Genomic DNA, 26048 nt, shown 5'->3' on the forward strand with positions numbered 1-26048 from the left:
AGCTACACGGGAGGTGAATAAAGGCCGGAGAGGAAGCCAGACAGGATTTGCTTCTTTTGCTTGCACCACAATGCAGTGCTGAAAGAGGAGGAATCTACATAAAAATGCCTTCCTGGCAACGCCCAAATGCCCTGCTGCCATGCAGATAAACACTGGCAGCGGCAGCAAGTGCATGCCCACAGCCACCCCTTGTTCCTTCACACCTTGTATCAGCTGTAATCCAGTCCAGTCCAGTGCTGCCTGCTGAGCAGCACTGACCAACACTGCCTGGGCCCAGGCTTTTATCTCTGAGGCCCCATTATGATGTCAGAAAGCTGGCTCTGGAATCCTGAGGGCTCCACTATGACACGTGCAAAGTTCCGTCTGAACTTTATATAAGACGGTGAGGCTCAGTCAGTCACTCAGTGTTGCCTGAGAGGGCAACACTGCAACAGCCGGCCGCCAGGCTGTCTTTTTTTTGCACAGCTAGTTGCCTCCAGGAGGCCACAAGAGGGAGACAAGGGACTGCAAAATGGAAAATAGGCATCCACCAACTTTACAGACAACTTCTCCTTGCTCCTACAACCTCCATCCTTGCACAGTTTGTTATTCTTCTAGGTAACATAGTAACAAATCCAAATTGCTGCTCTCTTTGTAGGCAAGCAAGGCTTTGTTGCAACTGCAATTCTTACTTCTTCTTGAAATGTAGGGACGACAGTACATTCCATCACATCCATCTAGTGTACACAGGTAGGTCCATTGTGGCGGGCAGGCGAGCGGGCGGGCTGCTTTATTGGCTGTTTGCTGTTCCCCTACTCCACTCCACTATTTGACTGTTGTGCTGCATCAATCAATCAATCAATCAATCAATCAATCAATCAATCAATCAATCAATCAATCAATCAATCAATCAATCAGTGGCTGGCTCAGGTGCAGCTCTTTAACTTACCTAAAAGGGAGGGCGGAGAGAAGACAAGGAAGGTGAATGAGGTGTTCCAATGTGAAATGCCGGAAACACAGAAACACAGACGACACACAACAAGAGGTGGCAATCTATTCATTAATTGCATTTAATCAATGAGCTCATTATCACTCATGCATTGTCCAACAGGTGTTGAAATAATGGGATTAAAAGGGGAGATCCCTTCAGAAAGACAGAAACAATAGCAAAGACAAAAAACACTTTTGGAATCTGCTTTTAGTCAACACATAAGGAAAGGGTGCACCGGTCCTGGAAATACTGCAATACCAGGTCAATGCGTGGAGTGGACAGAGCAAGCTCTATTTCCATCTCCCTGTTCTAAAAATCCATTTAATATATGGTCCCCAGATAGGGGACGTATCAGATATTAAACTGATAAGAACAGATACTACACTTGATCTTAGCCAAAAGGCCGAGAAGCGATAACCCGAACGGGCCGCGCGTTGCCCGAGCCTGCCCGATACTGCTGTTCAGCCCTTGCAGCGATTCAGCCTACTTCTAGGCAATTCCATGGGGCCCTGCAGGCTCACACACTCACAGCTACACGGGAGGTGAATAAAGGCCGGAGAGGAAGCCAGACAGGATTTGCTTCTTTTGCTTGCACCACAATGCAGTGCTGAAAGAGGAGGAATCTACATAAAAACGCCTTCCTGGCAACGCCCAAATGCCCTGCTGCCATGCAGATAAACACTGGCAGCGGCAGCAAGTGCATGCCCACAGCCACCCCTTGTTCCTTCACACCTTGTATCAGCTGTAATCCAGTCCAGTCCAGTGCTGCCTGCTGAGCAGCACTGACCAACACTGCCTGGGCCCAGGCTTTTATCTCTGAGGCCCCATTATGATGTCAGAAAGCTGGCTCTGGAATCCTGAGGGCTCCACTATGACACGTGCAAAGTTCCGTCTGAACTTTATATAAGACGGTGAGGCTCAGTCAGTCACTCAGTGTTGCCTGAGAGGGCAACACTGCAACAGCCGGCCGCCAGGCTGTCTTTTTTTTGCACAGCTAGTTGCCTCCAGGAGGCCACAAGAGGGAGACAAGGGACTGCAAAATGGAAAATAGGCATCCACCAACTTTACAGACAACTTCTCCTTGCTCCTACAACCTCCATCCTTGCACAGTTTGTTATTCTTCTAGGTAACATAGTAACAAATCCAAATTGCTGCTCTCTTTGTAGGCAAGCAAGGCTTTGTTGCAACTGCAATTCTTACTTCTTCTTGAAATGTAGGGACGACAGTACATTCCATCACATCCATCTAGTGTACACAGGTAGGTCCATTGTGGCGGGCAGGCGAGCGGGCGGGCTGCTTTATTGGCTGTTTGCTGTTCCCCTACTCCACTCCACTATTTGACTGTTGTGCTGCATCAATCAATCAATCAATCAATCAATCAATCAATCAATCAATCAATCAATCAATCAGTGGCTGGCTCAGGTGCAGCTCTTTAACTTACCTAAAAGGGAGGGCGGAGAGAAGACAAGGAAGGTGAATGAGGTGTTCCAATGTGAAATGCCGGAAACACAGAAACACAGACGACACACAACAAGAGGTGGCAATCTATTCATTAATTGCATTTAATCAATGAGCTCATTATCACTCATGCATTGTCCAACAGGTGTTGAAATAATGGGATTAAAAGGGGAGATCCCTTCAGAAAGACAGAAACAATAGCAAAGACAAAAAACACTTTTGGAATCTGCTTTTAGTCAACACATAAGGAAAGGGTGCACCGGTCCTGGAAATACTGCAATACCAGGTCAATGCGTGGAGTGGACAGAGCAAGCTCTATTTCCATCTCCCTGTTCTAAAAATCCATTTAATATATGGTCCCCAGATAGGGGACGTATCAGATATTAAACTGATAAGAACAGATACTACACTTGATCTTAGCCAAAAGGCCGAGAAGCGATAACCCGAACGGGCCGCGCGTTGCCCGAGCCTGCCCGATACTGCTGTTCAGCCCTTGCAGCGATTCAGCCTACTTCTAGGCAATTCCATGGGGCCCTGCAGGCTCACACACTCACAGCTACACGGGAGGTGAATAAAGGCCGGAGAGGAAGCCAGACAGGATTTGCTTCTTTTGCTTGCACCACAATGCAGTGCTGAAAGAGGAGGAATCTACATAAAAACGCCTTCCTGGCAACGCCCAAATGCCCTGCTGCCATGCAGATAAACACTGGCAGCGGCAGCAAGTGCATGCCCACAGCCACCCCTTGTTCCTTCACACCTTGTATCAGCTGTAATCCAGTCCAGTCCAGTGCTGCCTGCTGAGCAGCACTGACCAACACTGCCTGGGCCCAGGCTTTTATCTCTGAGGCCCCATTATGATGTCAGAAAGCTGGCTCTGGAATCCTGAGGGCTCCACTATGACACGTGCAAAGTTCCGTCTGAACTTTATATAAGACGGTGAGGCTCAGTCAGTCACTCAGTGTTGCCTGAGAGGGCAACACTGCAACAGCCGGCCGCCAGGCTGTCTTTTTTTTGCACAGCTAGTTGCCTCCAGGAGGCCACAAGAGGGAGACAAGGGACTGCAAAATGGAAAATAGGCATCCACCAACTTTACAGACAACTTCTCCTTGCTCCTACAACCTCCATCCTTGCACAGTTTGTTATTCTTCTAGGTAACATAGTAACAAATCCAAATTGCTGCTCTCTTTGTAGGCAAGCAAGGCTTTGTTGCAACTGCAATTCTTACTTCTTCTTGAAATGTAGGGACGACAGTACATTCCATCACATCCATCTAGTGTACACAGGTAGGTCCATTGTGGCGGGCAGGCGAGCGGGCGGGCTGCTTTATTGGCTGTTTGCTGTTCCCCTACTCCACTCCACTATTTGACTGTTGTGCTGCATCAATCAATCAATCAATCAATCAATCAATCAATCAATCAATCAATCAGTGGCTGGCTCAGGTGCAGCTCTTTAACTTACCTAAAAGGGAGGGCGGAGAGAAGACAAGGAAGGTGAATGAGGTGTTCCAATGTGAAATGCCGGAAACACAGAAACACAGACGACACACAACAAGAGGTGGCAATCTATTCATTAATTGCATTTAATCAATGAGCTCATTATCACTCATGCATTGTCCAACAGGTGTTGAAATAATGGGATTAAAAGGGGAGATCCCTTCAGAAAGACAGAAACAATAGCAAAGACAAAAAACACTTTTGGAATCTGCTTTTAGTCAACACATAAGGAAAGGGTGCACCGGTCCTGGAAATACTGCAATACCAGGTCAATGCGTGGAGTGGACAGAGCAAGCTCTATTTCCATCTCCCTGTTCTAAAAATCCATTTAATATATGGTCCCCAGATAGGGGACGTATCAGATATTAAACTGATAAGAACAGATACTACACTTGATCTTAGCCAAAAGGCCGAGAAGCGATAACCCGAACGGGCCGCGCGTTGCCCGAGCCTGCCCGATACTGCTGTTCAGCCCTTGCAGCGATTCAGCCTACTTCTAGGCAATTCCATGGGGCCCTGCAGGCTCACACACTCACAGCTACACGGGAGGTGAATAAAGGCCGGAGAGGAAGCCAGACAGGATTTGCTTCTTTTGCTTGCACCACAATGCAGTGCTGAAAGAGGAGGAATCTACATAAAAACGCCTTCCTGGCAACGCCCAAATGCCCTGCTGCCATGCAGATAAACACTGGCAGCGGCAGCAAGTGCATGCCCACAGCCACCCCTTGTTCCTTCACACCTTGTATCAGCTGTAATCCAGTCCAGTCCAGTGCTGCCTGCTGAGCAGCACTGACCAACACTGCCTGGGCCCAGGCTTTTATCTCTGAGGCCCCATTATGATGTCAGAAAGCTGGCTCTGGAATCCTGAGGGCTCCACTATGACACGTGCAAAGTTCCGTCTGAACTTTATATAAGACGGTGAGGCTCAGTCAGTCACTCAGTGTTGCCTGAGAGGGCAACACTGCAACAGCCGGCCGCCAGGCTGTCTTTTTTTTGCACAGCTAGTTGCCTCCAGGAGGCCACAAGAGGGAGACAAGGGACTGCAAAATGGAAAATAGGCATCCACCAACTTTACAGACAACTTCTCCTTGCTCCTACAACCTCCATCCTTGCACAGTTTGTTATTCTTCTAGGTAACATAGTAACAAATCCAAATTGCTGCTCTCTTTGTAGGCAAGCAAGGCTTTGTTGCAACTGCAATTCTTACTTCTTCTTGAAATGTAGGGACGACAGTACATTCCATCACATCCATCTAGTGTACACAGGTAGGTCCATTGTGGCGGGCAGGCGAGCGGGCGGGCTGCTTTATTGGCTGTTTGCTGTTCCCCTACTCCACTCCACTATTTGACTGTTGTGCTGCATCAATCAATCAATCAATCAATCAATCAATCAATCAATCAATCAATCAGTGGCTGGCTCAGGTGCAGCTCTTTAACTTACCTAAAAGGGAGGGCGGAGAGAAGACAAGGAAGGTGAATGAGGTGTTCCAATGTGAAATGCCGGAAACACAGAAACACAGACGACACACAACAAGAGGTGGCAATCTATTCATTAATTGCATTTAATCAATGAGCTCATTATCACTCATGCATTGTCCAACAGGTGTTGAAATAATGGGATTAAAAGGGGAGATCCCTTCAGAAAGACAGAAACAATAGCAAAGACAAAAAACACTTTTGGAATCTGCTTTTAGTCAACACATAAGGAAAGGGTGCACCGGTCCTGGAAATACTGCAATACCAGGTCAATGCGTGGAGTGGACAGAGCAAGCTCTATTTCCATCTCCCTGTTCTAAAAATCCATTTAATATATGGTCCCCAGATAGGGGACGTATCAGATATTAAACTGATAAGAACAGATACTACACTTGATCTTAGCCAAAAGGCCGAGAAGCGATAACCCGAACGGGCCGCGCGTTGCCCGAGCCTGCCCGATACTGCTGTTCAGCCCTTGCAGCGATTCAGCCTACTTCTAGGCAATTCCATGGGGCCCTGCAGGCTCACACACTCACAGCTACACGGGAGGTGAATAAAGGCCGGAGAGGAAGCCAGACAGGATTTGCTTCTTTTGCTTGCACCACAATGCAGTGCTGAAAGAGGAGGAATCTACATAAAAACGCCTTCCTGGCAACGCCCAAATGCCCTGCTGCCATGCAGATAAACACTGGCAGCGGCAGCAAGTGCATGCCCACAGCCACCCCTTGTTCCTTCACACCTTGTATCAGCTGTAATCCAGTCCAGTCCAGTGCTGCCTGCTGAGCAGCACTGACCAACACTGCCTGGGCCCAGGCTTTTATCTCTGAGGCCCCATTATGATGTCAGAAAGCTGGCTCTGGAATCCTGAGGGCTCCACTATGACACGTGCAAAGTTCCGTCTGAACTTTATATAAGACGGTGAGGCTCAGTCAGTCACTCAGTGTTGCCTGAGAGGGCAACACTGCAACAGCCGGCCGCCAGGCTGTCTTTTTTTTGCACAGCTAGTTGCCTCCAGGAGGCCACAAGAGGGAGACAAGGGACTGCAAAATGGAAAATAGGCATCCACCAACTTTACAGACAACTTCTCCTTGCTCCTACAACCTCCATCCTTGCACAGTTTGTTATTCTTCTAGGTAACATAGTAACAAATCCAAATTGCTGCTCTCTTTGTAGGCAAGCAAGGCTTTGTTGCAACTGCAATTCTTACTTCTTCTTGCAAGGCTTTGTTGCAACTGCAATTCTTACTTCTTCTTGAAATGTAGGGACGACAGTACATTCCATCACATCCATCTAGTGTACACAGGTAGGTCCATTGTGGCGGGCAGGCGAGCGGGCGGGCTGCTTTATTGGCTGTTTGCTGTTCCCCTACTCCACTCCACTATTTGACTGTTGTGCTGCATCAATCAATCAATCAATCAATCAATCAATCAATCAATCAATCAATCAATCAATCAGTGGCTGGCTCAGGTGCAGCTCTTTAACTTACCTAAAAGGGAGGGCGGAGAGAAGACAAGGAAGGTGAATGAGGTGTTCCAATGTGAAATGCCGGAAACACAGAAACACAGACGACACACAACAAGAGGTGGCAATCTATTCATTAATTGCATTTAATCAATGAGCTCATTATCACTCATGCATTGTCCAACAGGTGTTGAAATAATGGGATTAAAAGGGGAGATCCCTTCAGAAAGACAGAAACAATAGCAAAGACAAAAAACACTTTTGGAATCTGCTTTTAGTCAACACATAAGGAAAGGGTGCACCGGTCCTGGAAATACTGCAATACCAGGTCAATGCGTGGAGTGGACAGAGCAAGCTCTATTTCCATCTCCCTGTTCTAAAAATCCATTTAATATATGGTCCCCAGATAGGGGACATATCAGATATTAAACTGATAAGAACAGATACTACACTTGATCTTAGCCAAAAGGCCGAGAAGCGATAACCCGAACGGGCCGCGCGTTGCCCGAGCCTGCCCGATACTGCTGTTCAGCCCTTGCAGCGATTCAGCCTACTTCTAGGCAATTCCATGGGGCCCTGCAGGCTCACACACTCACAGCTACACGGGAGGTGAATAAAGGCCGGAGAGGAAGCCAGACAGGATTTGCTTCTTTTGCTTGCACCACAATGCAGTGCTGAAAGAGGAGGAATCTACATAAAAACGCCTTCCTGGCAACGCCCAAATGCCCTGCTGCCATGCAGATAAACACTGGCAGCGGCAGCAAGTGCATGCCCACAGCCACCCCTTGTTCCTTCACACCTTGTATCAGCTGTAATCCAGTCCAGTCCAGTGCTGCCTGCTGAGCAGCACTGACCAACACTGCCTGGGCCCAGGCTTTTATCTCTGAGGCCCCATTATGATGTCAGAAAGCTGGCTCTGGAATCCTGAGGGCTCCACTATGACACGTGCAAAGTTCCGTCTGAACTTCATATAAGACGGTGAGGCTCAGTCAGTCACTCAGTGTTGCCTGAGAGGGCAACACTGCAACAGCCGGCCGCCAGGCTGTCTTTTTTTTGCACAGCTAGTTGCCTCCAGGAGGCCACAAGAGGGAGACAAGGGACTGCAAAATGGAAAATAGGCATCCACCAACTTTACAGACAACTTCTCCTTGCTCCTACAACCTCCATCCTTGCACAGTTTGTTATTCTTCTAGGTAACATAGTAACAAATCCAAATTGCTGCTCTCTTTGTAGGCAAGCAAGGCTTTGTTGCAACTGCAATTCTTACTTCTTCTTGAAATGTAGGGACGACAGTACATTCCATCACATCCATCTAGTGTACACAGGTAGGTCCATTGTGGCGGGCAGGCGAGCGGGTGGGCTGCTTTATTGGCTGTTTGCTGTTCCCCTACTCTACTCCACTATTTGACTGTTGTGCTGCATCAATCAATCAATCAATCAATCAATCAATCAATCAATCAATCAGTGGCTGGCTCAGGTGCAGCTCTTTAACTTACCTAAAAGGGAGGGCGGAGAGAAGACAAGGAAGGTGAATGAGGTGTTCCAATGTGAAATGCCGGAAACACAGAAACACAGACGACACACAACAAGAGGTGGCAATCTATTCATTAATTGCATTTAATCAATGAGCTCATTATCACTCATGCATTGTCCAACAGGTGTTGAAATAATGGGATTAAAAGGGGAGATCCCTTCAGAAAGACAGAAACAATAGCAAAGACAAAAAACACTTTTGGAATCTGCTTTTAGTCAACACATAAGGAAAGGGTGCACCGGTCCTGGAAATACTGCAATACCAGGTCAATGCGTGGAGTGGACAGAGCAAGCTCTATTTCCATCTCCCTGTTCTAAAAATCCATTTAATATATGGTCCCCAGATAGGGGACGTATCAGATATTAAACTGATAAGAACAGATACTACACTTGATCTTAGCCAAAAGGCCGAGAAGCGATAACCCGAACGGGCCGCGCGTTGCCCGAGCCTGCCCGATACTGCTGTTCAGCCCTTGCAGCGATTCAGCCTACTTCTAGGCAATTCCATGGGGCCCTGCAGGCTCACACACTCACAGCTACACGGGAGGTGAATAAAGGCCGGAGAGGAAGCCAGACAGGATTTGCTTCTTTTGCTTGCACCACAATGCAGTGCTGAAAGAGGAGGAATCTACATAAAAACGCCTTCCTGGCAACGCCCAAATGCCCTGCTGCCATGCAGATAAACACTGGCAGCGGCAGCAAGTGCATGCCCACAGCCACCCCTTGTTCCTTCACACCTTGTATCAGCTGTAATCCAGTCCAGTCCAGTGCTGCCTGCTGAGCAGCACTGACCAACACTGCCTGGGCCCAGGCTTTTATCTCTGAGGCCCCATTATGATGTCAGAAAGCTGGCTCTGGAATCCTGAGGGCTCCACTATGACACGTGCAAAGTTCCGTCTGAACTTTATATAAGACGGTGAGGCTCAGTCAGTCACTCAGTGTTGCCTGAGAGGGCAACACTGCAACAGCCGGCCGCCAGGCTGTCTTTTTTTTGCACAGCTAGTTGCCTCCAGGAGGCCACAAGAGGGAGACAAGGGACTGCAAAATGGAAAATAGGCATCCACCAACTTTACAGACAACTTCTCCTTGCTCCTACAACCTCCATCCTTGCACAGTTTGTTATTCTTCTAGGTAACATAGTAACAAATCCAAATTGCTGCTCTCTTTGTAGGCAAGCAAGGCTTTGTTGCAACTGCAATTCTTACTTCTTCTTGAAATGTAGGGACGACAGTACATTCCATCACATCCATCTAGTGTACACAGGTAGGTCCATTGTGGCGGGCAGGCGAGCGGGCGGGCTGCTTTATTGGCTGTTTGCTGTTCCCCTACTCCACTCCACTATTTGACTGTTGTGCTGCATCAATCAATCAATCAATCAATCAATCAATCAATCAATCAATCAGTGGCTGGCTCAGGTGCAGCTCTTTAACTTACCTAAAAGGGAGGGCGGAGAGAAGACAAGGAAGGTGAATGAGGTGTTCCAATGTGAAATGCCGGAAACACAGAAACACAGACGACACACAACAAGAGGTGGCAATCTATTCATTAATTGCATTTAATCAATGAGCTCATTATCACTCATGCATTGTCCAACAGGTGTTGAAATAATGGGATTAAAAGGGGAGATCCCTTCAGAAAGACAGAAACAATAGCAAAGACAAAAAACACTTTTGGAATCTGCTTTTAGTCAACACATAAGGAAAGGGTGCACCGGTCCTGGAAATACTGCAATACCAGGTCAATGCGTGGAGTGGACAGGGCAAGCTCTATTTCCATCTCCCTGTTCTAAAAATCCATTTAATATATGGTCCCCAGATAGGGGACGTATCAGATATTAAACTGATAAGAACAGATACTACACTTGATCTTAGCCAAAAGGCCGAGAAGCGATAACCCGAACGGGCCGCGCGTTGCCCGAGCCTGCCCGATACTGCTGTTCAGCCCTTGCAGCGATTAAGCCTACTTCTAGGCAATTCCATGGGGCCCTGCAGGCTCACACACTCACAGCTACACGGGAGGTGAATAAAGGCCGGAGAGGAAGCCAGACAGGATTTGCTTCTTTTGCTTGCACCACAATGCAGTGCTGAAAGAGGAGGAATCTACATAAAAACGCCTTCCTGGCAACGCCCAAATGCCCTGCTGCCATGCAGATAAACACTGGCAGCGGCAGCAAGTGCATGCCCACAGCCACCCCTTGTTCCTTCACACCTTGTATCAGCTGTAATCCAGTCCAGTCCAGTGCTGCCTGCTGAGCAGCACTGACCAACACTGCCTGGGCCCAGGCTTTTATCTCTGAGGCCCCATTATGATGTCAGAAAGCTGGCTCTGGAATCCTGAGGGCTCCACTATGACACGTGCAAAGTTCCGTCTGAACTTTATATAAGACGGTGAGGCTCAGTCAGTCACTCAGTGTTGCCTGAGAGGGCAACACTGCAACAGCCGGCCGCCAGGCTGTCTTTTTTTTGCACAGCTAGTTGCCTCCAGGAGGCCACAAGAGGGAGACAAGGGACTGCAAAATGGAAAATAGGCATCCACCAACTTTACAGACAACTTCTCCTTGCTCCTACAACCTCCATCCTTGCACAGTTTGTTATTCTTCTAGGTAACATAGTAACAAATCCAAATTGCTGCTCTCTTTGTAGGCAAGCAAGGCTTTGTTGCAACTGCAATTCTTACTTCTTCTTGAAATGTAGGGACGACAGTACATTCCATCACATCCATCTAGTGTACACAGGTAGGTCCATTGTGGCGGGCAGGCGAGCGGGCGGGCTGCTTTATTGGCTGTTTGCTGTTCCCCTACTCCACTCCACTATTTGACTGTTGTGCTGCATCAATCAATCAATCAATCAATCAATCAATCAATCAATCAATCAATCAATCAATCAGTGGCTGGCTCAGGTGCAGCTCTTTAACTTACCTAAAAGGGAGGGCGGAGAGAAGACAAGGAAGGTGAATGAGGTGTTCCAATGTGAAATGCCGGAAACACAGAAACACAGACGACACACAACAAGAGGTGGCAATCTATTCATTAATTGCATTTAATCAATGAGCTCATTATCACTCATGCATTGTCCAACAGGTGTTGAAATAATGGGATTAAAAGGGGAGATCCCTTCAGAAAGACAGAAACAATAGCAAAGACAAAAAACACTTTTGGAATCTGCTTTTAGTCAACACATAAGGAAAGGGTGCACCGGTCCTGGAAATACTGCAATACCAGGTCAATGCGTGGAGTGGACAGAGCAAGCTCTATTTCCATCTCCCTGTTCTAAAAATCCATTTAATATATGGTCCCCATATAGGGGACGTATCAGATATTAAACTGATAAGAACAGATACTACACTTGATCTTAGCCAAAAGGCCGAGAAGCGATAACCCGAACGGGCCGCGCGTTGCCCGAGCCTGCCCGATACTGCTGTTCAGCCCTTGCAGCGATTCAGCCTACTTCTAGGCAATTCCATGGGGCCCTGCAGGCTCACACACTCACAGCTACACGGGAGGTGAATAAAGGCCGGAGAGGAAGCCAGACAGGATTTGCTTCTTTTGCTTGCACCACAATGCAGTGCTGAAAGAGGAGGAATCTACATAAAAACGCCTTCCTGGCAACGCCCAAATGCCCTGCTGCCATGCAGATAAACACTGGCAGCGGCAGCAAGTGCATGCCCACAGCCACCCCTTGTTCCTTCACACCTTGTATCAGCTGTAATCCAGTCCAGTCCAGTGCTGCCTGCTGAGCAGCACTGACCAACACTGCCTGGGCCCAGGCTTTTATCTCTGAGGCCCCATTATGATGTCAGAAAGCTGGCTCTGGAATCCTGAGGGCTCCACTATGACACGTGCAAAGTTCCGTCTGAACTTTATATAAGACGGTGAGGCTCAGTCAGTCACTCAGTGTTGCCTGAGAGGGCAACACTGCAACAGCCGGCCGCCAGGCTGTCTTTTTTTTGCACAGCTAGTTGCCTCCAGGAGGCCACAGGAGGGAGACAAGGGACTGCAAAATGGAAAATAGGCATCCACCAACTTTACAGACAACTTCTCCTTGCTCCTACAACCTCCATCCTTGCACAGTTTGTTATTCTTCTAGGTAACATAGTAACAAATCCAAATTGCTGCTCTCTTTGTAGGCAAGCAAGGCTTTGTTGCAACTGCAATTCTTACTTCTTCTTGAAATGTAGGGACGACAGTACATTCCATCACATCCATCTAGTGTACACAGGTAGGTCCATTGTGGCGGGCAGGCGAGCGGGCGGGCTGCTTTATTGGCTGTTTGCTGTTCCCCTACTCCACTCCACTATTTGACTGTTGTGCTGCATCAATCAATCAATCAATCAATCAATCAATCAATCAATCAATCAATCAATCAATCAATCAGTGGCTGGCTCAGGTGCAGCTCTTTAACTTACCTAAAAGGGAGGGCGGAGAGAAGACAAGGAAGGTGAATGAGGTGTTCCAATGTGAAATGCCGGAAACACAGAAACACAGACGACACACAACAAGAGGTGGCAATCTATTCATTAATTGCATTTAATCAATGAGCTCATTATCACTCATGCATTGTCCAACAGGTGTTGAAATAATGGGATTAAAAGGGGAGATCCCTTCAGAAAGACAGAAACAATAGCAAAGACAAAAAACACTTTTGGAATCTGCTTTTAGTCAACACATAAGGAAAGGGTGCACCGGTCCTGGAAATACTGCAATACCAGGTCAATGCGTGGAGTGGACAGAGCAAGCTCTATTTCCATCTCCCTGTTCTAAAAATCCATTTAATATATGGTCCCCAGATAGGGGACGTATCAGATATTAAACTGATAAGAACAGATACTACACTTGATCTTAGCCAAAAGGCCGAGAAGCGATAACCCGAACGGGCCGCGCGTTGCCCGAGCCTGCCCGATACTGCTGTTCAGCCCTTGCAGCGATTCAGCCTACTTCTAGGCAATTCCATGGGGCCCTGCAGGCTCACACACTCACAGCTACACGGGAGGTGAATAAAGGCCGGAGAGGAAGCCAGACAGGATTTGCTTCTTTTGCTTGCACCACAATGCAGTGCTGAAAGAGGAGGAATCTACATAAAAACGCCTTCCTGGCAACGCCCAAATGCCCTGCTGCCATGCAGATAAACACTGGCAGCGGCAGCAAGTGCATGCCCACAGCCACCCCTTGTTCCTTCACACCTTGTATCAGCTGTAATCCAGTCCAGTCCAGTGCCCAGTCCAGTGCTGCCTGCTGAGCAGCACTGACCAACACTGCCTGGGCCCAGGCTTTTATCTCTGAGGCCCCATTATGATGTCAGAAAGCTGGCTCTGGAATCCTGAGGGCTCCACTATGACACGTGCAAAGTTCCGTCTGAACTTTATATAAGACGGTGAGGCTCAGTCAGTCACTCAGTGTTGCCTGAGAGGGCAACACTGCAACAGCCGGCCGCCAGGCTGTCTTTTTTTTGCACAGCTAGTTGCCTCCAGGAGGCCACAAGAGGGAGACAAGGGACTGCAAAATGGAAAATAGGCATCCACCAACTTTACAGACAACTTCTCCTTGCTCCTACAACCTCCATCCTTGCACAGTTTGTTATTCTTCTAGGTAACATAGTAACAAATCCAAATTGCTGCTCTCTTTGTAGGCAAGCAAGGCTTTGTTGCAACTGCAATTCTTACTTCTTCTTGAAATGTAGGGACGACAGTACATTCCATCACATCCATCTAGTGTACACAGGTAGGTCCATTGTGGCGGGCAGGCGAGCGGGCGGGCTGCTTTATTGGCTGTTTGCTGTTCCCCTACTCCACTCCACTATTTGACTGTTGTGCTGCATCAATCAATCAATCAATCAATCAATCAATCAATCAATCAATCAATCAATCAATCAATCAATCAGTGGCTGGCTCAGGTGCAGCTCTTTAACTTACCTAAAAGGGAGGGCGGAGAGAAGACAAGGAAGGTGAATGAGGTGTTCCAATGTGAAATGCCGGAAACACAGAAACACAGACGACACACAACAAGAGGTGGCAATCTATTCATTAATTGCATTTAATCAATGAGCTCATTATCACTCATGCATTGTCCAACAGGTGTTGAAATAATGGGATTAAAAGGGGAGATCCCTTCAGAAAGACAGAAACAATAGCAAAGACAAAAAACACTTTTGGAATCTGCTTTTAGTCAACACATAAGGAAAGGGTGCACCGGTCCTGGAAATACTGCAATACCAGGTCAATGCGTGGAGTGGACAGAGCAAGCTCTATTTCCATCTCCCTGTTCTAAAAATCCATTTAATATATGGTCCCCAGATAGGGGACGTATCAGATATTAAACTGATAAGAACAGATACTACACTTGATCTTAGCCAAAAGGCCGAGAAGCGATAACCCGAACGGGCCGTGCGTTGCCCGAGCCTGCCCGATACTGCTGTTCAGCCCTTGCAGCGATTCAGCCTACTTCTAGGCAATTCCATGGGGCCCTGCAGGCTCACACACTCACAGCTACACGGGAGGTGAATAAAGGCCGGAGAGGAAGCCAGACAGGATTTGCTTCTTTTGCTTGCACCACAATGCAGTGCTGAAAGAGGAGGAATCTACATAAAAACGCCTTCCTGGCAACGCCCAAATGCCCTGCTGCCATGCAGATAAACACTGGCAGCGGCAGCAAGTGCATGCCCACAGCCACCCCTTGTTCCTTCACACCTTGTATCAGCTGTAATCCAGTCCAGTCCAGTGCTGCCTGCTGAGCAGCACTGACCAACACTGCCTGGGCCCAGGCTTTTATCTCTGAGGCCCCATTATGATGTCAGAAAGCTGGCTCTGGAATCCTGAGGGCTCCACTATGACACGTGCAAAGTTCCGTCTGAACTTTATATAAGACGGTGAGGCTCAGTCAGTCACTCAGTGTTGCCTGAGAGGGCAACACTGCAACAGCCGGCCGCCAGGCTGTCTTTTTTTTGCACAGCTAGTTGCCTCCAGGAGGCCACAAGAGGGAGACAAGGGACTGCAAAATGGAAAATAGGCATCCACCAACTTTACAGACAACTTCTCCTTGCTCCTACAACCTCCATCCTTGCACAGTTTGTTATTCTTCTAGGTAACATAGTAACAAATCCAAATTGCTGCTCTCTTTGTAGGCAAGCAAGGCTTTGTTGCAACTGCAATTCTTACTTCTTCTTATAATGTAGGGACGACAGTACATTCCATCACATCCATCTAGTGTACACAGGTAGGTCCATTGTGGCGGGCAGGCGAGCGGGCGGGCTGCTTTATTGGCTGTTTGCTGTTCCCCTACTCCACTCCACTATTTGACTGTTGTGCTGCATCAATCAATCAATCAATCAATCAATCAATCAATCAATCAATCAATCAGTGGCTGGCTCAGGTGCAGCTCTTTAACTTACCTAAAAGGGAGGGCGGAGAGAAGACAAGGAAGGTGAATGAGGTGTTCCAATGTGAAATGCCGGAAACACAGAAACACAGACGACACACAACAAGAGGTGGCAATCTATTCATTAATTGCATTTAATCAATGAGCTCATTATCACTCATGCATTGTCCAACAGGTGTTGAAATAATGGGATTAAAAGGGGAGATCCCTTCAGAAAGACAGAAACAATAGCAAAGACAAAAAACACTTTTGGAATCTGCTTTTAGTCAACACATAAGGAAAGGGTGCACCGGTCCTGGAAATACTGCAATACCAGGTCAATGCGTGGAGTGGACAGAGCAAGCTCTATTTCCATCTCCCTGTTCTAAAAATCCATTTAATATATGGTCCCCAGATAGGGGACGTATCAGATATTAAACTGATAAGAACAGATACTACACTTGATCTTAGCCAAAAGGCCGAGAAGCGATAACCCGAACGGGCCGCGCGTTGCCCGAGCCTGCCCGATACTGCTGTTCAGCCCTTGCAGCGATTCAGCCTACTTCTAGGCAATTCCATGGGGCCCTGCAGGCTCACACACTCACAGCTACACGGGAGGTGAATAAAGGCCGGAGAGGAAGCCAGACAGGATTTGCTTCTTTTGCTTGCACCACAATGCAGTGCTGAAAGAGGAGGAATCTACATAAAAACGCCTTCCTGGCAACGCCCAAATGCCCTGCTGCCATGCAGATAAACACTGGCAGCGGCAGCAAGTGCATGCCCACAGCCACCCCTTGTTCCTTCACACCTTGTATCAGCTGTAATCCAGTCCAGTCCAGTGCTGCCTGCTGAGCAGCACTGACCAACACTGCCTGGGCCCAGGCTTTTATCTCTGAGGCCCCATTATGATGTCAGAAAGCTGGCTCTGGAATCCTGAGGGCTCCACTATGACACGTGCAAAGTTCCGTCTGAACTTTATATAAGACGGTGAGGCTCAGTCAGTCACTCAGTGTTGCCTGAGAGGGCAACACTGCAACAGCCGGCCGCCAGGCTGTCTTTTTTTTGCACAGCTAGTTGCCTCCAGGAGGCCACAAGAGGGAGACAAGGGACTGCAAAATGGAAAATAGGCATCCACCAACTTTACAGACAACTTCTCCTTGCTCCTACAACCTCCATCCTTGCACAGTTTGTTATTCTTCTAGGTAACATAGTAACAAATCCAAATTGCTGCTCTCTTTGTAGGCAAGCAAGGCTTTGTTGCAACTGCAATTCTTACTTCTTCTTGAAATGTAGGGACGACAGTACATTCCATCACATCCATCTAGTGTACACAGGTAGGTCCATTGTGGCGGGCAGGCGAGCGGGCGGGCTGCTTTATTGGCTGTTTGCTGTTCCCCTACTCCACTCCACTATTTGACTGTTGTGCTGCATCAATCAATCAATCAATCAATCAATCAATCAATCAATCAGTGGCTGGCTCAGGTGCAGCTCTTTAACTTACCTAAAAGGGAGGGCGGAGAGAAGACAAGGAAGGTGAATGAGGTGTTCCAATGTGAAATGCCGGAAACACAGAAACACAGACGACACACAACAAGAGGTGGCAATCTATTCATTAATTGCATTTAATCAATGAGCTCATTATCACTCATGCATTGTCCAACAGGTGTTGAAATAATGGGATTAAAAGGGGAGATCCCTTCAGAAAGACAGAAACAATAGCAAAGACAAAAAACACTTTTGGAATCTGCTTTTAGTCAACACATAAGGAAAGGGTGCACCGGTCCTGGAAATACTGCAATACCAGGTCAATGCGTGGAGTGGACAGAGCAAGCTCTATTTCCATCTCCCTGTTCTAAAAATCCATTTAATATATGGTCCCCAGATAGGGGACGTATCAGATATTAAACTGATAAGAACAGATACTACACTTGATCTTAGCCAAAAGGCCGAGAAGCGATAACCCGAACGGGCCGCGCGTTGCCCGAGCCTGCCCGATACTGCTGTTCAGCCCTTGCAGCGATTCAGCCTACTTCTAGGCAATTCCATGGGGCCCTGCAGGCTCACACACTCACAGCTACACGGGAGGTGAATAAAGGCCGGAGAGGAAGCCAGACAGGATTTGCTTCTTTTGCTTGCACCACAATGCAGTGCTGAAAGAGGAGGAATCTACATAAAAACGCCTTCCTGGCAACGCCCAAATGCCCTGCTGCCATGCAGATAAACACTGGCAGCGGCAGCAAGTGCATGCCCACAGCCACCCCTTGTTCCTTCACACCTTGTATCAGCTGTAATCCAGTCCAGTCCAGTGCTGCCTGCTGAGCAGCACTGACCAACACTGCCTGGGCCCAGGCTTTTATCTCTGAGGCCCCATTATGATGTCAGAAAGCTGGCTCTGGAATCCTGAGGGCTCCACTATGACACGTGCAAAGTTCCGTCTGAACTTTATATAAGACGGTGAGGCTCAGTCAGTCACTCAGTGTTGCCTGAGAGGGCAACACTGCAACAGCCGGCCGCCAGGCTGTCTTTTTTTTGCACAGCTAGTTGCCTCCAGGAGGCCACAAGAGGGAGACAAGGGACTGCAAAATGGAAAATAGGCATCCACCAACTTTACAGACAACTTCTCCTTGCTCCTACAACCTCCATCCTTGCACAGTTTGTTATTCTTCTAGGTAACATAGTAACAAATCCAAATTGCTGCTCTCTTTGTAGGCAAGCAAGGCTTTGTTGCAACTGCAATTCTTACTTCTTCTTGAAATGTAGGGACGACAGTACATTCCATCACATCCATCTAGTGTACACAGGTAGGTCCATTGTGGCGGGCAGGCGAGCGGGCGGGCTGCTTTATTGGCTGTTTGCTGTTCCCCTACTCCACTCCACTATTTGACTGTTGTGCTGCATCAATCAATCAATCAATCAATCAATCAATCAATCAATCAATCAATCAATCAATCAATCAATCAGTGGCTGGCTCAGGTGCAGCTCTTTAACTTACCTAAAAGGGAGGGCGGAGAGAAGACAAGGAAGGTGAATGAGGTGTTCCAATGTGAAATGCCGGAAACACAGAAACACAGACGACACACAACAAGAGGTGGCAATCTATTCATTAATTGCATTTAATCAATGAGCTCATTATCACTCATGCATTGTCCAACAGGTGTTGAAATAATGGGATTAAAAGGGGAGATCCCTTCAGAAAGACAGAAACAATAGCAAAGACAAAAAACACTTTTGGAATCTGCTTTTAGTCAACACATAAGGAAAGGGTGCACCGGTCACTGCAATACCAGGTCAATGCGTGGAGTGGACAGAGCAAGCTCTATTTCCATCTCCCTGTTCTAAAAATCCATTTAATATATGGTCCCCAGATAGGGGACGTATCAGATATTAAACTGATAAGAACAGATACTACACTTGATCTTAGCCAAAAGGCCGAGAAGCGATAACCCGAACGGGCCGCGCGTTGCCCGAGCCTGCCCGATACTGCTGTTCAGCCCTTGCAGCGATTCAGCCTACTTCTAGGCAATTCCATGGGGCCCTGCAGGCTCACACACTCACAGCTACACGGGAGGTGAATAAAGGCCGGAGAGGAAGCCAGACAGGATTTGCTTCTTTTGCTTGCACCACAATGCAGTGCTGAAAGAGGAGGAATCTACATAAAAACGCCTTCCTGGCAACGCCCAAATGCCCTGCTGCCATGCAGATAAACACTGGCAGCGGCAGCAAGTGCATGCCCACAGCCACCCCTTGTTCCTTCACACCTTGTATCAGCTGTAATCCAGTCCAGTCCAGTGCTGCCTGCTGAGCAGCACTGACCAACACTGCCTGGGCCCAGGCTTTTATCTCTGAGGCCCCATTATGATGTCAGAAAGCTGGCTCTGGAATCCTGAGGGCTCCACTATGACACGTGCAAAGTTCCAAAGTTCCGTCTGAACTTTATATAAGACGGTGAGGCTCAGTCAGTCACTCAGTGTTGCCTGAGAGGGCAACACTGCAACAGCCGGCCGCCAGGCTGTCTTTTTTTTGCACAGCTAGTTGCCTCCAGGAGGCCACAAGAGGGAGACAAGGGACTGCAAAATGGAAAATAGGCATCCACCAACTTTACAGACAACTTCTCCTTGCTCCTACAACCTCCATCCTTGCACAGTTTGTTATTCTTCTAGGTAACATAGTAACAAATCCAAATTGCTGCTCTCTTTGTAGGCAAGCAAGGCTTTGTTGCAACTGCAATTCTTACTTCTTCTTGAAATGTAGGGACGACAGTACATTCCATCACATCCATCTAGTGTACACAGGTAGGTCCATTGTGGCGGGCAGGCGAGCGGGCGGGCTGCTTTATTGGCTGTTTGCTGTTCCCCTACTCCACTCCACTATTTGACTGTTGTGCTGCATCAATCAATCAATCAATCAATCAATCAATCAATCAATCAATCAATCAATCAGTGGCTGGCTCAGGTGCAGCTCTTTAACTTACCTAAAAGGGAGGGCGGAGAGAAGACAAGGAAGGTGAATGAGGTGTTCCAATGTGAAATGCCGGAAACACAGAAACACAGACGACACACAACAAGAGGTGGCAATCTATTCATTAATTGCATTTAATCAATGAGCTCATTATCACTCATGCATTGTCCAACAGGTGTTGAAATAATGGGATTAAAAGGGGAGATCCCTTCAGAAAGACAGAAACAATAGCAAAGACAAAAAACACTTTTGGAATCTGCTTTTAGTCAACACATAAGGAAAGACATAAGGAAAGGGTGCACCGGTCCTGGAAATACTGCAATACCAGGTCAATGCGTGGAGTGGACAGAGCAAGCTCTATTTCCATCTCCCTGTTCTAAAAATCCATTTAATATATGATCCCCAGATAGGGGACGTATCAGATATTAAACTGATAAGAACAGATACTACACTTGATCTTAGCCAAAAGGCCGAGAAGCGATAACCCGAACGGGCCGCGCGTTGCCCGAGCCTGCCCGATACTGCTGTTCAGCCCTTGCAGCGATTCAGCCTACTTCTAGGCAATTCCATGGGGCCCTGCAGGCTCACACACTCACAGCTACACGGGAGGTGAATAAAGGCCGGAGAGGAAGCCAGACAGGATTTGCTTCTTTTGCTTGCACCACAATGCAGTGCTGAAAGAGGAGGAATCTACATAAAAACGCCTTCCTGGCAACGCCCAAATGCCCTGCTGCCATGCAGATAAACACTGGCAGCGGCAGCAAGTGCATGCCCACAGCCACCCCTTGTTCCTTCACACCTTGTATCAGCTGTAATCCAGTCCAGTCCAGTGCTGCCTGCTGAGCAGCACTGACCAACACTGCCTGGGCCCAGGCTTTTATCTCTGAGGCCCCATTATGATGTCAGAAAGCTGGCTCTGGAATCCTGAGGGCTCCACTATGACACGTGCAAAGTTCCGTCTGAACTTTATATAAGACGGTGAGGCTCAGTCAGTCACTCAGTGTTGCCTGAGAGGGCAACACTGCAACAGCCGGCCGCCAGGCTGTCTTTTTTTTGCACAGCTAGTTGCCTCCAGGAGGCCACAAGAGGGAGACAAGGGACTGCAAAATGGAAAATAGGCATCCACCAACTTTACAGACAACTTCTCCTTGCTCCTACAACCTCCATCCTTGCACAGTTTGTTATTCTTCTAGGTAACATAGTAACAAATCCAAATTGCTGCTCTCTTTGTAGGCAAGCAAGGCTTTGTTGCAACTGCAATTCTTACTTCTTCTTGAAATGTAGGGACGACAGTACATTCCATCACATCCATCTAGTGTACACAGGTAGGTCCATTGTGGCGGGCAGGCGAGCGGGCGGGCTGCTTTATTGGCTGTTTGCTGTTCCCCTACTCCACTCCACTATTTGACTGTTGTGCTGCATCAATCAATCAATCAATCAATCAATCAATCAATCAATCAATCAATCAGTGGCTGGCTCAGGTGCAGCTCTTTAACTTACCTAAAAGGGAGGGCGGAGAGAAGACAAGGAAGGTGAATGAGGTGTTCCAATGTGAAATGCCGGAAACACAGAAACACAGACGACACACAACAAGAGGTGGCAATCTATTCATTAATTGCATTTAATCAATGAGCTCATTATCACTCATGCATTGTCCAACAGGTGTTGAAATAATGGGATTAAAAGGGGAGATCCCTTCAGAAAGACAGAAACAATAGCAAAGACAAAAAACACTTTTGGAATCTGCTTTTAGTCAACACATAAGGAAAGGGTGCACCGGTCCTGGAAATACTGCAATACCAGGTCAATGCGTGGAGTGGACAGAGCAAGCTCTATTTCCATCTCCCTGTTCTAAAAATCCATTTAATATATGGTCCCCAGATAGGGGACGTATCAGATATTAAACTGATAAGAACAGATACTACACTTGATCTTAGCCAAAAGGCCGAGAAGCGATAACCCGAACGGGCCGCGCGTTGCCCGAGCCTGCCCGATACTGCTGTTCAGCCCTTGCAGCGATTCAGCCTACTTCTAGGCAATTCCATGGGGCCCTGCAGGCTCACACACTCACAGCTACACGGGAGGTGAATAAAGGCCGGAGAGGAAGCCAGACAGGATTTGCTTCTTTTGCTTGCACCACAATGCAGTGCTGAAAGAGGAGGAATCTACATAAAAACGCCTTCCTGGCAACGCCCAAATGCCCTGCTGCCATGCAGATAAACACTGGCAGCGGCAGCAAGTGCATGCCCACAGCCACCCCTTGTTCCTTCACACCTTGTATCAGCTGTAATCCAGTCCAGTCCAGTGCTGCCTGCTGAGCAGCACTGACCAACACTGCCTGGGCCCAGGCTTTTATCTCTGAGGCCCCATTATGATGTCAGAAAGCTGGCTCTGGAATCCTGAGGGCTCCACTATGACACGTGCAAAGTTCCGTCTGAACTTTATATAAGACGGTGAGGCTCAGTCAGTCACTCAGTGTTGCCTGAGAGGGCAACACTGCAACAGCCGGCCGCCAGGCTGTCTTTTTTTTGCACAGCTAGTTGCCTCCAGGAGGCCACAAGAGGGAGACAAGGGACTGCAAAATGGAAAATAGGCATCCACCAACTTTACAGACAACTTCTCCTTGCTCCTACAACCTCCATCCTTGCACAGTTTGTTATTCTTCTAGGTAACATAGTAACAAATCCAAATTGCTGCTCTCTTTGTAGGCAAGCAAGGCTTTGTTGCAACTGCAATTCTTACTTCTTCTTGAAATGTAGGGACGACAGTACATTCCATCACATCCATCTAGTGTACACAGGTAGGTCCATTGTGGCGGGCAGGCGAGCGGGCGGGCTGCTTTATTGGCTGTTTGCTGTTCCCCTACTCCACTCCACTATTTGACTGTTGTGCTGCATCAATCAATCAATCAATCAATCAATCAATCAATCAATCAATCAATCAATCAATCAGTGGCTGGCTCAGGTGCAGCTCTTTAACTTACCTAAAAGGGAGGGCGGAGAGAAGACAAGGAAGGTGAATGAGGTGTTCCAATGTGAAATGCCGGAAACACAGAAACACAGACGACACACAACAAGAGGTGGCAATCTATTCATTAATTGCATTTAATCAATGAGCTCATTATCACTCATGCATTGTCCAACAGGTGTTGAAATAATGGGATTAAAAGGGGAGATCCCTTCAGAAAGACAGAAACAATAGCAAAGACAAAAAACACTTTTGGAATCTGCTTTTAGTCAACACATAAGGAAAGGGTGCACCGGTCCTGGAAATACTGCAATACCAGGTCAATGCGTGGAGTGGACAGAGCAAGCTCTATTTCCATCTCCCTGTTCTAAAAATCCATTTAATATATGGTCCCCAGATAGGGGACGTATCAGATATTAAACTGATAAGAACAGATACTACACTTGATCTTAGCCAAAAGGCCGAGAAGCGATAACCCGAACGGGCCGCGCGTTGCCCGAGCCTGCCCGATACTGCTGTTCAGCCCTTGCAGCGATTCAGCCTACTTCTAGGCAATTCCATGGGGCCCTGCAGGCTCACACACTCACAGCTACACGGGAGGTGAATAAAGGCCGGAGAGGAAGCCAGACAGGATTTGCTTCTTTTGCTTGCACCACAATGCAGTGCTGAAAGAGGAGGAATCTACATAAAAACGCCTTCCTGGCAACGCCCAAATGCCCTGCTGCCATGCAGATAAACACTGGCAGCGGCAGCAAGTGCATGCCCACAGCCACCCCTTGTTCCTTCACACCTTGTATCAGCTGTAATCCAGTCCAGTCCAGTGCTGCCTGCTGAGCAGCACTGACCAACACTGCCTGGGCCCAGGCTTTTATCTCTGAGGCCCCATTATGATGTCAGAAAGCTGGCTCTGGAATCCTGAGGGCTCCACTATGACACGTGCAAAGTTCCGTCTGAACTTTATATAAGACGGTGAGGCTCAGTCAGTCACTCAGTGTTGCCTGAGAGGGCAACACTGCAACAGCCGGCCGCCAGGCTGTCTTTTTTTTGCACAGCTAGTTGCCTCCAGGAGGCCACAAGAGGGAGACAAGGGACTGCAAAATGGAAAATAGGCATCCACCAACTTTACAGACAACTTCTCCTTGCTCCTACAACCTCCATCCTTGCACAGTTTGTTATTCTTCTAGGTAACATAGTAACAAATCCAAATTGCTGCTCTCTTTGTAGGCAAGCAAGGCTTTGTTGCAACTGCAATTCTTACTTCTTCTTGAAATGTAGGGACGACAGTACATTCCATCACATCCATCTAGTGTACACAGGTAGGTCCATTGTGGCGGGCAGGCGAGCGGGCGGGCTGCTTTATTGGCTGTTTGCTGTTCCCCTACTCCACTCCACTATTTGACTGTTGTGCTGCATCAATCAATCAATCAATCAATCAATCAATCAATCAATCAATCAATCAGTGGCTGGCTCAGGTGCAGCTCTTTAACTTACCTAAAAGGGAGGGCGGAGAGAAGACAAGGAAGGTGAATGAGGTGTTCCAATGTGAAATGCCGGAAACACAGAAACACAGACGACACACAACAAGAGGTGGCAATCTATTCATTAATTGCATTTAATCAATGAGCTCATTATCACTCATGCATTGTCCAACAGGTGTTGAAATAATGGGATTAAAAGGGGAGATCCCTTCAGAAAGACAGAAACAATAGCAAAGACAAAAAACACTTTTGGAATCTGCTTTTAGTCAACACATAAGGAAAGGGTGCACCGGTCCTGGAAATACTGCAATACCAGGTCAATGCGTGGAGTGGACAGAGCAAGCTCTATTTCCATCTCCCTGTTCTAAAAATCCATTTAATATATGGTCCCCAGATAGGGGACGTATCAGATATTAAACTGATAAGAACAGATACTACACTTGATCTTAGCCAAAAGGCCGAGAAGCGATAACCCGAACGGGCCGCGCGTTGCCCGAGCCTGCCCGATACTGCTGTTCAGCCCTTGCAGCGATTCAGCCTACTTCTAGGCAATTCCATGGGGCCCTGCAGGCTCACACACTCACAGCTACACGGGAGGTGAATAAAGGCCGGAGAGGAAGCCAGACAGGATTTGCTTCTTTTGCTTGCACCACAATGCAGTGCTGAAAGAGGAGGAATCTACATAAAAACGCCTTCCTGGCAACGCCCAAATGCCCTGCTGCCATGCAGATAAACACTGGCAGCGGCAGCAAGTGCATGCCCACAGCCACCCCTTGTTCATTCACACCTTGTATCAGCTGTAATCCAGTCCAGTCCAGTGCTGCCTGCTGAGCAGCACTGACCAACACTGCCTGGGCCCAGGCTTTTATCTCTGAGGCCCCATTATGATGTCAGAAAGCTGGCTCTGGAATCCTGAGGGCTCCACTATGACACGTGCAAAGTTCCGTCTGAACTTTATATAAGACGGTGAGGCTCAGTCAGTCACTCAGTGTTGCCTGAGAGGGCAACACTGCAACAGCCGGCCGCCAGGCTGTCTTTTTTTTGCACAGCTAGTTGCCTCCAGGAGGCCACAAGAGGGAGACAAGGGACTGCAAAATGGAAAATAGGCATCCACCAACTTTACAGACAACTTCTCCTTGCTCCTACAACCTCCATCCTTGCACAGTTTGTTATTCTTCTAGGTAACATAGTAACAAATCCAAATTGCTGCTCTCTTTGTAGGCAAGCAAGGCTTTGTTGCAACTGCAATTCTTACTTCTTCTTGAAATGTAGGGACGACAGTACATTCCATCACATCCATCTAGTGTACACAGGTAGGTCCATTGTGGCGGGCAGGCGAGCGGGCGGGCTGCTTTATTGGCTGTTTGCTGTTCCCCTACTCCACTCCACTATTTGACTGTTGTGCTG

General features: G+C 47.8%; 17 non-coding genes across 17 annotated transcripts; all 17 read right to left on the bottom strand.

Moving 5' to 3' along the window:
* Positions 1 to 1194: 1194 nt before the first annotated feature.
* On the bottom strand, positions 1195 to 1385 carry LOC142691740 (U2 spliceosomal RNA). The gene has a single exon (XR_012860264.1). It is a non-coding gene; the product is annotated as a U2 spliceosomal RNA (small nuclear RNA).
* A 1292-nt stretch (positions 1386 to 2677) lies between these two features.
* On the bottom strand, positions 2678 to 2868 carry LOC142691741 (U2 spliceosomal RNA). Its single transcript, XR_012860265.1, has one exon. It is a non-coding gene; the product is annotated as a U2 spliceosomal RNA (small nuclear RNA).
* Positions 2869 to 4152: 1284 nt separating this feature from the next.
* LOC142691742 (U2 spliceosomal RNA) lies at positions 4153 to 4343 on the bottom strand. Its single transcript, XR_012860266.1, has one exon. It is a non-coding gene; the product is annotated as a U2 spliceosomal RNA (small nuclear RNA).
* A 1284-nt stretch (positions 4344 to 5627) lies between these two features.
* On the bottom strand, positions 5628 to 5818 carry LOC142691743 (U2 spliceosomal RNA). The gene has a single exon (XR_012860267.1). It is a non-coding gene; the product is annotated as a U2 spliceosomal RNA (small nuclear RNA).
* A 1330-nt stretch (positions 5819 to 7148) lies between these two features.
* LOC142691717 (U2 spliceosomal RNA) lies at positions 7149 to 7339 on the bottom strand. Its single transcript, XR_012860243.1, has one exon. It is a non-coding gene; the product is annotated as a U2 spliceosomal RNA (small nuclear RNA).
* Positions 7340 to 8619: 1280 nt separating this feature from the next.
* On the bottom strand, positions 8620 to 8810 carry LOC142691744 (U2 spliceosomal RNA). Its single transcript, XR_012860268.1, has one exon. It is a non-coding gene; the product is annotated as a U2 spliceosomal RNA (small nuclear RNA).
* A 1280-nt stretch (positions 8811 to 10090) lies between these two features.
* Positions 10091 to 10281, bottom strand: LOC142691805 (U2 spliceosomal RNA). Its single transcript, XR_012860323.1, has one exon. It is a non-coding gene; the product is annotated as a U2 spliceosomal RNA (small nuclear RNA).
* Positions 10282 to 11573: 1292 nt separating this feature from the next.
* LOC142691788 (U2 spliceosomal RNA) lies at positions 11574 to 11764 on the bottom strand. Its single transcript, XR_012860308.1, has one exon. It is a non-coding gene; the product is annotated as a U2 spliceosomal RNA (small nuclear RNA).
* A 1296-nt stretch (positions 11765 to 13060) lies between these two features.
* Positions 13061 to 13251, bottom strand: LOC142691745 (U2 spliceosomal RNA). Its single transcript, XR_012860269.1, has one exon. It is a non-coding gene; the product is annotated as a U2 spliceosomal RNA (small nuclear RNA).
* A 1312-nt stretch (positions 13252 to 14563) lies between these two features.
* LOC142691746 (U2 spliceosomal RNA) lies at positions 14564 to 14754 on the bottom strand. Its single transcript, XR_012860270.1, has one exon. It is a non-coding gene; the product is annotated as a U2 spliceosomal RNA (small nuclear RNA).
* Positions 14755 to 16038: 1284 nt separating this feature from the next.
* Positions 16039 to 16229, bottom strand: LOC142691749 (U2 spliceosomal RNA). The gene has a single exon (XR_012860272.1). It is a non-coding gene; the product is annotated as a U2 spliceosomal RNA (small nuclear RNA).
* A 1276-nt stretch (positions 16230 to 17505) lies between these two features.
* Positions 17506 to 17696, bottom strand: LOC142691750 (U2 spliceosomal RNA). The gene has a single exon (XR_012860273.1). It is a non-coding gene; the product is annotated as a U2 spliceosomal RNA (small nuclear RNA).
* A 1300-nt stretch (positions 17697 to 18996) lies between these two features.
* On the bottom strand, positions 18997 to 19179 carry LOC142691815 (U2 spliceosomal RNA). Its single transcript, XR_012860332.1, has one exon. It is a non-coding gene; the product is annotated as a U2 spliceosomal RNA (small nuclear RNA).
* A 1308-nt stretch (positions 19180 to 20487) lies between these two features.
* Positions 20488 to 20678, bottom strand: LOC142691801 (U2 spliceosomal RNA). Its single transcript, XR_012860320.1, has one exon. It is a non-coding gene; the product is annotated as a U2 spliceosomal RNA (small nuclear RNA).
* A 1284-nt stretch (positions 20679 to 21962) lies between these two features.
* LOC142691751 (U2 spliceosomal RNA) lies at positions 21963 to 22153 on the bottom strand. The gene has a single exon (XR_012860274.1). It is a non-coding gene; the product is annotated as a U2 spliceosomal RNA (small nuclear RNA).
* A 1292-nt stretch (positions 22154 to 23445) lies between these two features.
* Positions 23446 to 23636, bottom strand: LOC142691752 (U2 spliceosomal RNA). The gene has a single exon (XR_012860275.1). It is a non-coding gene; the product is annotated as a U2 spliceosomal RNA (small nuclear RNA).
* A 1284-nt stretch (positions 23637 to 24920) lies between these two features.
* Positions 24921 to 25111, bottom strand: LOC142691753 (U2 spliceosomal RNA). Its single transcript, XR_012860276.1, has one exon. It is a non-coding gene; the product is annotated as a U2 spliceosomal RNA (small nuclear RNA).
* Positions 25112 to 26048: the final 937 nt, after the last annotated feature.

This window comes from Rhinoderma darwinii (genome assembly GCF_050947455.1).
Source record: "Rhinoderma darwinii isolate aRhiDar2 chromosome 5 unlocalized genomic scaffold, aRhiDar2.hap1 SUPER_5_unloc_38, whole genome shotgun sequence".
In the NCBI taxonomy this organism is placed as follows: domain Eukaryota; kingdom Metazoa; phylum Chordata; class Amphibia; order Anura; family Rhinodermatidae; genus Rhinoderma; species Rhinoderma darwinii.